The sequence below is a fragment of the Lates calcarifer genome, linkage group LG5, assembly GCF_001640805.2.
Source record: "Lates calcarifer isolate ASB-BC8 linkage group LG5, TLL_Latcal_v3, whole genome shotgun sequence".
NCBI lineage: Eukaryota > Metazoa > Chordata > Actinopteri > Centropomidae > Lates > Lates calcarifer.
In genome coordinates this window covers 16,918,075-16,932,028 of record NC_066837.1, presented here as the reverse complement: position 1 = coordinate 16,932,028, position 13,954 = coordinate 16,918,075, and the positions used below count along the sequence as shown (strand labels likewise).

The 13,954-nt window shown below is 43.0% G+C and overlaps 1 long non-coding RNA gene across 2 annotated transcripts in view; it reads left to right on the top strand.

Moving 5' to 3' along the window:
* LOC127142488 (uncharacterized) overlaps positions 1-13,954 on the top strand; it is a 293,661-nt gene that overhangs the window by 43,591 nt on the left and 236,116 nt on the right. The gene's annotated exons all lie outside the window — the stretch shown is intronic.

The following is a 13,954-nucleotide window of genomic DNA, read 5'->3' as shown; positions in this document are numbered from 1 at the left end:
TGCTTACCCTCGCAGGGAGTGAGAAGAAACACTTTGAGGGAGTTGAAGCTGAGAATGAGTTTGCTGTAAATCTCAGTCAGCACTGTCAGCACGGTATCATTGCAACACTACTGGACGAAGCCTCTCTGGGCAGCCAAAGCCTTTTTGTTTTGTTGTTTTTAGTTGTTAACTTGCAGCTTGCTCCAGAAATGTTAGCTTGATGATGTTTCACTGTTCACACAGATTGAGAAAAATCTGCAGCACGTGTTTGTCTAAGCAGATAAAAGACTTCTCTTTGAAAGACGATGAGACAGGAAGAAGATGATCACAGAGAGCGCTGCTCTTCCTTTGTTTCAGTTCTTGTTTACATCAAACACACACATGCATCCAGTTCTTCATCAAGTTGGATGTGTTTTACTGTGAGCAAGCAGATGTGAACCACATTAGCATCGTTAAGCACATAAGCGACCCCAATGACTGCGTCATTAAAAAAACTCCCCAGACACCAATTCTTCCAATTACCTACTATTTAAGCTATGATGTGGCAAAAGTCTTCTCTCGATTCAAGATCTGCTTAAAATTTACGATTTATAGTTGAGCTGACTGCTTAAGGAGCAGTTAGCTCCAAAGATCAGAGCCACATAAACCAATACCGCAAGAGAACACAACCAGTGTTAACTAAGCACAGATGAGAAGATGGGCTCATAAAAACCGCATTGCCTGACACAGGAGAAACCCACTGGCACTCTGCAGAAAAGCAGTCAGTGTCCCAGTGTCGGTTTGGACTTTAACTTGTAGTCTCTGCATTACCTTTGTGTTTCTGAAAGACTTAGTCAACATGTAAGGACTTTCAGGTAAATTAAGACTGACTTTCAAATTAAGTGCTGCTATTTGGATTTCTTTATCCATTTTCACACATGGCATAAAGTGCGTCAATTGCATGTGCATTAAACACCCAGCAGAATTAATTTTGGGTCAAAAGAAATATAATATTTTTTTTAGCTCATTCAGGTATTTGTTTTTAGCATTATTTTCTGTAAAATATTAAGATTCTGCCTGTTGATTTTATGACAAACAAAAATGAACAGGAGTCATGTCTGCCTAGAGGCCACATAGCAAGTGAGTGTGAAGGATACATGTGCATGATTTGTAGTCATAACACAGGAGCTAAACCTGCTAAATCACTTGAATGGCCCTTAAAAGCTGCCTTTTTATCTTAAAGGAGTGAGTGCTTGACAGCTCTACTGTCCTCCCTCTCACTTGGTGAAATTTCTACTCTACCACCTGTCTCTTATTTTAATGAGCTGTCATCAACCCTGGGGCTCAGGTAACAGTATGAGTAATGCTACCAGCACTGATGAGTCAGCAAAACACACAATGCAGGTGATTTGGAAAAAAAAAAACATGTCTTGTCTGATGTGCTGTTGGCTTTAGTGATCTAATTACTTTCCTCCACCATTGCTGCAGCGACTGAAGTCACACCTGGAGAGTTGCAACCCAGTTTATTACTGACCATGCCCACAGCAAACAGAATACTGAGCTCAGACAAACACAAAGACATGAAATATCTTATATTCACACATTGCAACTAATGTATGGTTAAAGTTAGGAAACTGGGTTATGATACAACTTGACTAGACCTGTATGAAAGTCAGTCATGTGACATACACATCCAACTCTTCAACCCACACACAGCTTTATTTTCACACATGCTACTTCCTGCATTGACACCGGTTGCTGCAGACTCAGTAATGAATGTGATTACTGATATTGGGCTAGATAATTAGCTATGGTGCATAAAAAGTAGTCATTACACCTCAGACCTATAGCTTGCATTAATTTGTTCACAGCTGCTGCAAATTACAGGATACCAAAGAGCTGACTGATCATGCAAAGCTTTAAAACTGATGACCAAGATGTGTGTAATACGGGTGTCTTTATTAAAACTGATCAGAAGCTCAGCAGCTTCACCAGTAAATAATAAAGCAATGATCCTGTGGGGACAAGCAAACCAGGAGCTAGACTAATACAAACACAATGAGATAAATGTATGAATAATCATCTTTTATGTTGGCATTTGTCTGCAGTGTTTCTCAGCTGGAAAAGGGAAATCCTGAGTAATGAGAGAAAAGTTTGTAAGCTTGATTCTACATGAACTGCCTAAGGAGAGTGGCGATGATATTAACTTTCCCTTGAGAACACAGCTGTCTGGTCTGGACGGAGTTTACCGGCAGTAGAATCTGCAACAGTAGTTTACATGCTGCTAATCAGAGGCCAATTTCTCTGCACAAACATTGGAAATTTTTATATTTGGCACAAACAGACATTGACGAAATCACCACAGGACGTGTTTTTAAGACAAGCACACATACACAGAGTACCAAATCCATTTAACAGCAAAGCCTGGGCAGGAAACTGATAGAGGAGTCTAGCCCTTGATCACGTCTGCTCTTGAATAACCCAGAGCTGTTTACATCTTTACAAGGCAAACATGACTTAATCACCACTACAGAGCATTCAGTTCCCCAGAGCCAGTCTATAATAACATAATCACTGAGGTGTTATCATTCAGACAGCTCATAGGACATTATTGCTCATGAGGATTTGGCAAAGAAACGCTTCCTGATTAAATGCAGCCCAATAGGCTCATAGCCGGTAAAAAATAGAGCTCCTTTTTGGGGTATTTGAAATCACCGGGGACGATTCTCATCCTTCTCTTGTGACACAAAACACATCTCCTCATCTGTGAGTTTTTTTTTTTTTCACTGCCGAGGAGAACATCTGGAGCCAGTCACTCCACCGCTGGCTCGCGACTGCAGCCCCTAATGGAACATGTGAATGTGTTACAAGATCCGGCTCAAACAGCTGCTATTAGCTCGATTTGGCTGGAGAGCAGCAACGTGCTAACTCTTTCCGCACTAGTTTAATTGTGTAAAGTGATGTTAATGCGACTCCATTGAGGCAAGGCAGAGCATCACAGAAGAAAACAAATGGTCACATTTTAAAAGAAAAAAAAAAGAAAACTGTGATGCCCCGAGGCTTGGGTGAAGGGTTTAAACAAGGACTGGATGGGCCGTTTAAGTGGGAATGGGGTAAATGTAAAGAATGAAAACAAACTCTCAGGAATTGCCATTAAGAGCCACAGGTCAAAGTTGACAGATACTGTTGCTGAACTTTGTTTCGTGAGAATATTTAGGTTTTTTGGAGCCTGTGACTCTACCTGTCTCTCTGGCCTGGGGCAGCATTACAGCCACACACACACACACACACACACAGAAAAGCATGCCTAAGCATATGCAAAAACACATGCTCATGAAATGGGCCAAAGGTATCAGTAAAACTCCTCCCCCTCACAATTTCCTGTAGAAACTTGAAAGGTCACCCATGGTGAAGTGTATATCTTTAAAAACCAGTTAAGAGCCATCGGAAAATCACATGTGCGAATAGGGAGAGCTTGAACAAGAACCAAAATAAACAAGTAGCCCCAATTGGAAAAATACACAAACATGGACTGGAGATGTAATCTGCTTTGTTCACTTAATCACTCTTCCATGTCTTGCTGGCATGACCTGAGTGCCTGAATGTCCTAGAGAGACTGATAGTAGTCAGCCTATAAACCAATGTGCTTTGTGTTTTAATATGTTGTGATTCTCACATGGATCATTTGAATTGAAAGAGACAAATGTGATGATAACATTTGGTGACTTTGTTGCTCTTAGCTTGTTTTGTTTCTGCGAGGCAGAGATAGCCTAAAAGAGTTGTCCAGAAATGGGCATGAAATTATCAGCTGTCTTGGAGGAGATGGAGTTTGGGCGTTAGCCTGGAGGGAGATTTGGTCACCATCTGTGTTCTGTTTCCATTAGACTCATCCAAATATTGCCAACCAAACAAAATTCTGAACTCAACTGGACGGAGAAGTATTAATCATGGGAAAGTGAGGTCCTATAATCTTTTTCCTTCTTATTCAAAATGACTGTAACAGAATGATCATGCCATTGCTGTATTTCCTTTTATGTGTCATCATCAGGCTGCATGCTTAGATTCTGAATAGATTTTGACCCATTTTCCACTTTCTAGCTCCATTCTTTTTAATATTCCAGTCTCCAATTTCCCTATTTGCCAATCGCAACACTGACCATCTAAATCTGTATGTCATCTGAGTCTGCAAAGGACATTGACAAAAAAACAGACAGCGATTCTGTAGCACTAGAGGCAGAGTACGTGGCAGGTTCTAGAGCAAGTCACAGACTAAAAGCTGGGGTTATGCTTGAAACAAAGTTTGTCTGAAGTGGTGTCTGACCATGTCTGAATGCAACAGTGTTTCTAGCTGTTCCAAAAGGCCACACACAAAAGCAGGGTAAAAAGCCTGTTGTCATGGAGAGGGGCGAGATGCAAACTAATCTCAGCCTTTTGGGAAGTCTGCCATTCATAGTGTTGCACTCGTTTACACACATGAAAAGTGATGGAGGTAGGCGAGCAAAGACAGAAAGCAGGAGGCTTAAGAGAAAAGCTCAGGTCTTGCCCACCTGGCCTGATGCTGCGTGAGGACAGCAGGCTTGTTGGATGGTCTGATTTTGAAAAAAAAAAAAAACCTACCAGACCCTGTACACGGAGGCTGGTTGAGCCTGACATGTGTGTTCGCAAGCAGGCTGAGTCAAGCAGATGACCGTGAGTTAAAGGAGTTAGCGATGAGTGATCAGAAGGGAGAAATGCACTGGAGGAAAGTTTGAGAGGGACTCAAGAATGGAGCCGAGGTGAAGGGGAGTGGGAGGAAGAGGGGGATTTGAGGAAATAGAGAGACAAAGTGGGAGGCGAGGGGTGGGTGAGAACGGAAGGCTAAAATAGTGGACTGTACAATAAACAACCCCCCCCCCCCCCCCCAATCCTGACGAGGAAAGAGCCCTGCAGCATGTTCAGTTGAGTTCACACACTCATACTCAACGCGACCACATATTTCATCACAATGCATCCCCACGCTATTCCCATCCTCCTCCTCTAAATCCTCTGTGTTAATGTTCCTCTCTGTCTCATACCCTGCTGCAGAACATGTAAATACAGACTCTAACCCACTGATTTATTGTCAAACATCAAACAAACGGACTGACTGGAAGTGCTAATGCAGAAAATCTTTTGTTTTTTAACCAATCGCCTTTGGTTGCAGGGAATTTTATGTTTTTTCACATCCAAACATTAGTGCAGATGTGCAAGAGTAGACATTTCACCTCGGAGCCCTATATAGGGAGGGTAAAGCCAGGGGAAAGCATGATCACAGGGGGAGGAAGGTTTAGGTTAGAGAAGAAGAAAAGACATCAGATGACAGCGTGAGGAATTATGGAGGATCTTTTACTCTCTAGTCTAAACAAGCTCCAGAGAAGAGTGCCATTTCTCTTGAGGCACTGGCATATTCCTGGCTATTCACTGAAAAAGGCACTTGCAACTTTTTCCCATGTTTTCATCAAAACTGTTTTATGTGTGAGGCAGGAGAAAAGTAATATGTGCCTGGCTTGTGTTTAAATTAGTATATCGTCATTTTTGTTGGTGTTGTCCTTCTTATCTCGGTCCAGCTTTCTCTTCTTCTCTTCTTCAAAGTGACTTTTTTTTGTCTCTGACTATCCTACCCTCTTCCCTCTCCTCTGTTCTTTTATAACTCTAAATTGCTCCTGGCATCATACCTTTTAGAGGGGGGGAGGGGAAAGGTCCAAGATGACAAATCCCAGCGGGAATGTCAGAGGCACATCAGGAAGCTTGTGAAATCCATCACCGCTGGCTCCTTTTCCAGCTTCGCCACCACATGTAAAAATACCCCCCTCCCCATCAGTCCCTCTCAATACTAACATTAACCACAGAAGACCTTGCAAACAGAGGCCCAGCACAGTGTCTACAGTGTTAGTGAACAGTAAAATGGTTTATAGCAGCTAGCAGAGACACTACCTACTCTTTCACCAAGCTTCAACAGTTATAGGGTTGCCCTTAGGGGGGCCCATGGGGACTCATTCAGGACCAGTGTGCTGCCCAGTCGCTCGTATAATTGCGCTTCCGTAAACAACAGGGCCTATCAGTCACTGGGAAAACTAAAATACCCTCCCTCCTGAAAAGCACCCAAACAAAACACCCAAATAAGACATGGAGCTGAAACTCACAGTGACCTGCTGATCTCTGCTGTCCCATGGTGCTGACTGGTCCTGACACACAACCATGTACAGACAAAACACTTGGTGTGGGATTTCAACTGTATTTCTCTCAAAGTCTCACTGAAGTGGTGTCAATATGAGAGTTTTCAGAGAGTTTGATAACACCATAGTCAATACTGCATCTGCATGCTCCAGCACGTCACCAATGCTACATTACAATTAAGTTAATTGAAATATTCTTACGGAAAATGGAAAAATTTTGATGTCTCGTGCGTCATTTTATACACATTCCCCTGTAATTCATCCAGGCCTATTTGATATCTTTGGACACTTTGGCATCTTGACCAGAATTTACAAGTTCTGTGGGTTTGAGGAAAGCTTACGATAGACCTGCCAGAGGGTTTGTGGGACTGACGAGTAAAATCCTCAGAGCCAGGATGTTTGGTTTGTGTGAGTGGAGCCCCGGGACCAGTGCTTGATTTGAAACCCCCCTCTACTGAATTGACTCAATGACTCTGATTACAGCTGCATGTTGCTGACAAATGAACAACTGCAAGATTTGGATTCGTCTGGATGCAAACCGCACAGTAACCGGATCTCTTAAGCGGTTGTGGGTCGCAATCAAATGAAAACTGTTTAATCAGAAGTCAGACTTATTGGGACGCAGCTGAGAACATGAGCGACTGACTGGTTTTTAAAAGAGGCATGTTTGACTGGGAACTCTGTGACTCTGGAGATTTCTTCTGTCCCCGCTGGCTGTCAGTTGAGTCTATTTCTGATCTCCCGAAGCATGAGGGCAAACAGAGGGGCAGTCTAAAAAAAATGAGGAGTCAAGCATGGCTTTGGAAGAATTTACCCCTCTCCCAAGAGGTTGTGTGTGTGAGTGTGTGCACACATGCCCATACATGTAAGTGTGTAGGCTGATGTGATTATTCCGCTGCTGCAATTACTCAAGGTGGAGGTGGGGAAACCCTGCAGTTCACATTTAAAACACTTCAGTTAAAATTAAAATTCCCTTTGCTTTTCCTTCACTTTTCGCCATGGAGCAAATTAGCTGCGAGGGCCAGCTGGTTTGTATCTGTGTACAGTCTACTCATGCACTAGTGATACCCCCCCTTTTACCGAAACCTGCGCTGAACCCGCACCGTGGCACAACGAAACAGGACCCAGCTGCTGGTGTGCTTGGGACCTGACGTCTAACTGCTTGTGATGGAACAAGCAGCTCCCAAATGTGGTTTCTGGAGGAGGGGAGGGGGTCAGTGGCGGTGGAGGGGGGGGGGTAAAAAGACTGACACAGAGACGTGGGGGCTCAGAAACCGAGGAAGACGTTAAGTTTCTGCATCTGAATTTCTCTGAACCGCACGTAATTGGTTGCAGAGTTTGAATGACATCAGAGCGTTGACGTCCACTAATGGGCTTGCTGAAAGAGCAGGGGTGTCGTTCAAAACAAAATAGGCTATTGGAGATCATACATGAAGTGTTACACACAACACAATGCAGGCTTTTAAATTCTGAAAGTCTGTTTGAAGGAGAAGTGTGCATTATGAGGTCGGCGGATGAGAATTTCCCTCTTTCAGATGCCATTTATCTCAGTCTGTTGTCATCTCAGGCGTCTGTTGTTAAGGCAGCGGGGTAAGATGTGACAGATAGCGCAGGCACACTTAGAAGGTTGAAATATGTTCTATTGCACTGATAACACTTCCGTCTGTAAAACTGAACAAGCCAGCTTGAATAGGAGAGCAGCAGAAGTGATTTATGGATAGCAACATATATCAGGTGGCAGAATGCCAAATGTGCTAACAACACAGCTCAGATCTAGGACACGTTAAACTTGTTGCTGAATTCTAAAGCTTTGATTCCAGCATGTATGTGATGTAGCAATGCTCTAATTTTTGTGTGTGAAGATTTACTCTTTACAAGTTGTGCTAAAAACACAGGCTGAACAGTGGATCAAACTGTTACACAAACTCAATTTCCTCTCTACTGAAAGAGGCCCCAAAATGTATTTTTTTAGGTTGACCTTGTAAAGTGCCAAAAAATTTTAGTACTGCTTGTCTTTTTAAAAGAATAGTTTCTCATTTTGGGAAATATTTGCTTCCTTGCCAAGAGTTCCCCTCTCATCTCTTTGTGTTAATGGAGAATCTTGAGGCTGCAGTTTCGTTAAGTTTCACAACTTTTAGTGCCTGTCAGTGTTGATAACTTTGATATCAGTACTTTGGTTGTCTATGTGATAGAATGATACAATATATATAAGAGTTTATACATACGTGGCATCAACACAATTATCACTATGACTCAAGTAAAAACACTTTGTGGTTTCATAAGTTATGATCTTTATGTAGTCCTGCACCTGCAGAGGTATGTAACTCTGGGCAAGAAAGGAGAGCAGCATATTTCCCCAAATGTCAAACTATTCCTTCATGTGAATGTCTTTTATTTGAACTGGCACCAGCTAACTTGATTCAAACTTGTTCTTTTACGCTCGTCACCACTTCGAACTGACTGAAGCACCAACAGGAAAAAGTCTTTGAGCCATTAATGCTGTCAGCGTCACTTTGGTTTGGTTTGAAAGAGATGTGAGGGGCTAATTGTTCAGCTGAGGTCAGCAGTTTTTTGAGTGGTGTGCTCTTTAAGTATAAACACTGGAAGGAATAAAAAAAGGGGAAACCAGACTTCATTTCAAATCACTTCCAGTCACGCTAACCTTACAGTCTGGTTAACTGAGCCGGTATTCTGCCCATTTTGCCTGAGCCTCTCTCTTTATAAAACACCTTATGAATGGAAACAAAGGGAGAGTTAGTGAGAAAGAAAGTGAGTGAGTGGAGGTCAAATGTGGAAAATGAGAAGGGAGACTAAAAAGAAGAAACAGAAAGGAAAGGTTGAAAAAAAAAAAAAAAGATTTCAGGCCTAGAACTTGTCTCGTGCCCTTCTCCTTGCTCTCACCTTATCAGCGTCTTGGCTGCACGTTTTTACAAATTATTCCGGGATGCAGAAAGGGGCCAGAACTTGGAGATCTGGCATTCATTTACATTCTTACTGGTTTGTGCTTTTCCTGCTCTTGCTTTTTTTTTTCTACAAGAAGACAGAGCAAGATGGAATTTCAAGGGGCCAAAAAGAAACATAGCCGTACTCGTCCAAGCAACAAAATCCCTGAGTGAGCGTCCCACAGGGATCCGTATGGCTGCCGTGCGGTTGTAATGTCTTTGTCCGCCCATCTCCTCTGATTACCATCATGTCTCTAGAGGGGTCCATGAGGGCAGAATTCGTGTGTGTTTTCAAAGATGTGTATGAGTGTGTTTTGCAAAAGTATAGTCCCACTGCAATTATCATATAATATGTGGAAAATCTAGCATATGTGACTTAAATATGAATTTATGTACTTACAAAATTCTATATTTGTTTAAGTTATAGGCAGAATTCTTCATGTATACTGGATAAAGTTAAATCAGCATTAATTCATTTTTTGGTCCTTTGGGGGCAGCACAACCAGCTGTACACACAACTGTTACATTTTAGCACCTTTTAAAGCTGACGTAGCAAACATGTAAGCAATGAGTTGTTCATTTACACCGCTCCCAGACACAGAAGCATTCATTTAGAGTTGAGTGTCTGGACACCTGACAATTTTAAGTCCAATGTTCACTCCACTTTTAGCTCTATTTTATTCTCCACCAACTCCTCTTTCTCTAAAGGCTTCACCAGACGCACCAGTTTTAACGTAGGTAAGTTTTAAGGATCTACCTGGCTAACTGAACAAATTTTGCATATATCATTACAGATATTCCTCAGAATATCAGTTCTATTCAGACAAATTTTCCATGGGAGATCAATCCTGTATGTTTGAAAACATCTCAGGAAAAATGGCTAAAACCCAGGAATGCTGTTAATTCTCATGATTTCTTGGTTTACTTGTGGTGGTGATCATTTTATTCTAGCGGTTAAATTATGAGTAATTCTTTTTTGGATTTGGGTTGAAGGTTTTTGATGAAGTTAAAGATTTGTTCTACAGTGGAGTATTCTTTTATGTGGAGGGAGATATGCGTCTGTATGTGTGAAAGCGTATGCCAAGTCTTTAACTGCCAGACGCATACCCAAACACCCTCAGGGGCGAAGCCTCGAGTGGCGTCGCGTGTTCAACCTGGCATCGCAGGAATGAACACATCATCTTGAGGGTTGATTGAGATGGTTACAGCCCTATGGAGCCGAGAGCAGGGTCAGTATCACACACTAAACCGAGAAAACTCTCAATCTGGATCTCATTAGCCCCGTAGTCTGCCAGTGTTGGAGTGAACACATCCAGACTGCAGCCACACTCACCCAACAAAGCTTCGGCACTGAGACGCAGCCAAGCCAAAAGAAATAGACTGGCTCACCAATAGAGTGCTCGGTGACCTGAACCACCCCAACAGCGGAGGATGGAAACCGCTAGATGAAAACTGCAGACGGGCTCAGATGTCTGCCGTCCACAAACAGTGAAAAAAAACACACAGAAAACAGATGTACATACATTAAATGGACAGGTATACTTTCATACATGCATGAACACACACACACACATATACACACAGGGATCACTGGTTTCTCTTTGTCCAAGGTGTTATCTACTGTTATCACTGTAATTGGAGCAATAGGAGGTCATTTCCTGCGAGAAAGGAGCTTAATTGTGATGACTTGTTGCTCCGCGTTCTCCCGGCAACTGCTCAACTGTCGTCAGAAGACGACCAGATCGCCCGTACCCCTTTCCCTCAACCCGCCACCCCACCCCTTTACTCCCTCCCTCAACTTTTCCTCTGAACTCATTCCTCAACTCATCCCTTATTCTGAAGCCACCCTGCTCTATGAACACTTCAAAAGAACACAGATCCTCATAAATCGCCCTTGAGTGGCCCCCAAACCGCACCAAGTCTGCTGGAAAATCCAAACAAACAATGCGCTGATGAGTGGGTTGGACTGTCTTAGGTCATGCAACACAACCCCCTGAGCCCATGGAGTGATTGGATCCTGGAAAGTAAACATCACGCTTTAGTGAGGCTGCATGGAAATGTGGATAGCAGAGGGTAAAGTCAAAGAGGAGAGGGACAATCTGCTGCTGCTGCTGTCTGTGATAGGACAAAAAAGGACAAAAGAGAGAAAGAGATACAAATGCTAGCAGTGAGGAATGTTTTCTTATCGTCAAAGAGCTGGTCTGGCTACTCTGATTTTTGGGACTTATCAGTGGATTAGGACTGAGGACTGAGTGGTGATAGATTGCAGAAGGGGCAGCGGTGCGATAGCCTTAGAAAGACCCCAGCCTGAAGTGTTTAGGTGATGAGAAAGAGGACTGGAGAGAACCTCGCAGGAAACGAGCATTTAGATGGCGTTTTAAAGCCCAATATGCCATGCCCGTATCTCTGCCTCTGAGGTAATCAAAATCTCAACCATTATGAAGCTGAAGCTGTGAAATAACGTCTGGGATATTTTAAAGTTTTATTGCACTGACTGGAAGTATGGGTCAGGTTCACATGCAGGCCAAATTCACTTTTAAAAAGTGAAATAAATACCACGATGCCATAAGAGTTACATGTTTCCAACTCTCAGACTGTAGGTGGTCCTGACTTTCTGATGGCAGCATGCACCTACTTTTGACAACCATGTTTCTCTATGTAGGCTGCAAACTATCAAGGTCATAAAAATATTAACACTGCAGCTGAAACTTGTAGCTGTCAGTGGTGCAGGCTTACACAAGCCATCATAACATCACCCCCGTGATAGAATCAAATCAGCAGGGCGGCCGTGGTCAGGCAAATGTAAACCCCTTGTGCACCACAAACAGGTCCTGCTGTACACATAACTGGTCCATCAAGGTCAACGTTACATCCACACCCAAGCAGGAGCTGGCTCAGCCAAAAGCATTCAGCATCGCAGCAGCGCGTGTGGCCAAAAACATACGTTAAGAATACCAGAAAGGGAAATCCATCCGTAGTGTGTTTCCAGTGTTGAAAGTGGAGCATATAAAACAAACGTATGATGAAAATGAGTCAGCTGGGAGGGAGGAATGGAAAAAAGAAATCAGGAAAACTGTGATAAAGACCAGAAACAGTAACAAGGAAGCAGACAGAGACAAGACTGAGCAACCGTCCAATGATCAAAAAGAGGAGATGAAAGGGGACAGCTTTTCCTTCCTGTGAAGGGTAGTGTGAGTTCTGTTGGTCTGTTAAACTACTCATCCTCAGTGTCAGAGTCCTGTTTCTGTCTGAGGCTTTGATGTGAGGCCTGTGCATTCACCCTGGCAGGATATTACTCTTTAATGATCTCCTGAAAGGGCTCGCCTCCGCCACACAGCGGCGCAGACAGCAGGGAGTGTGGGTGAAAAACGAAACATTTACACAAGCAGATGTACAGTCAGAGAATTGTAGAGAAAGTTCACCCACTAAGTTTAAGTCCTGTACCAGCCACACAAACACCCACAGGCATACTATAAGTCTACTTTAGGGTGCCCCCAGATAAAGCCGGTCTGTTGTGTAGGGCCCCTGTAACCACCAGAGGGCCCCCAAGAGCACTTTTTTGTTTGTTAGTGTTTGTGACAGTATTATTATGTTAACATAATATTAGTATTATGTTGACAGGCTGGCTAGCTAATTCAAGTTATCAAAACTGATAATAGGTGTGTTAGATTTACAGTCGGTATGCAAATAATCAAGCACTGACAATAGTCAATAGTGTTATTGGCTCCAAGGCAGGCCCCCAAATCAAATTCTGCCTAGGGCCTCATAAAGGCTTGGGCTGGTCCTGTTTAAGTATATATATACACACACATACAATAGTAATTACTGAAAACAATAGATTAAATAGCACTGTAGCCTTCTAGCTTCCCAGTGACGCATGTAGGCCATAGCCATCCTTTGTGATGAGAGAAGTTCATGTTTTTATTTCAGCCAACAGCTCGAACTGATCCCATTTCAATACAAAGCCCCGAGCACACTGGCCTTTTTTCATGAGCCTGCTCAGGGCATTGTGAGTGTGTCAGTATGTCAACAGTCACACTTAACCAACATTATCAGGGGCCTAAAAAGCAGGCACTTGACCCTGTCAGCTACAGACACAAATTCTGATGAGGAACATGCGAGGCAGAGAGGAAAATATAGAAGAGGTGGCATGGCAGAGGGGAAAAAAGAAAGAAAGAAAGACACAGACTCAAACACAGACATACACAAAGGATTCTTCAGCTAAACCAGGTAATCCCATAACAAACAGGTTTAGCTGAAGGAAGCCTCTGTTTGAATAGTCATAGACTGTAACGTATCAGAGGAGCAGCCGGATAAAGACCAGGATTTCCAACTGACAAAAAAAAAAAAAAAAAACTGTGGGTAAGGAAACTTGTTTGAAAGACCTACATACCAGAATAATTGAGGTATATTATAGCAAAAGTGAAGACACAGCTGTTTCATATGAGGTCAGGGGACAGTCAGTTTTGTGTATTCCTGCATGCACAGTATCATGTGTGTACAGTATGAACATGCAGGACAGCATGTTCATCACATCAAGCACTGGCTTTGAAAGCTACAACAAACCAATAAAAGTTTTATTTGAGGCTCATACAGCATCTCACCTCTCCCCTGCTCTGTTTTGTCCTGATAAACCTTCTGCAGGCCCTGCAGGGGAGGTTCGCAGGTGAGCCACTGAAGCGTGTCAAAGCATGCTGCAATCACACTGACAGGCTCTGGGAATCGGGATGCCATCATTACAACATAAACCATGTGAATCAGATTCACCTCGCTTCCCCAGCTGCATTAAGTATGGGGTTGTAGAAGGGATAATCGTGGGAGCAATAAATCTAACACAAAAGATCAGTGTCCACATTTCAC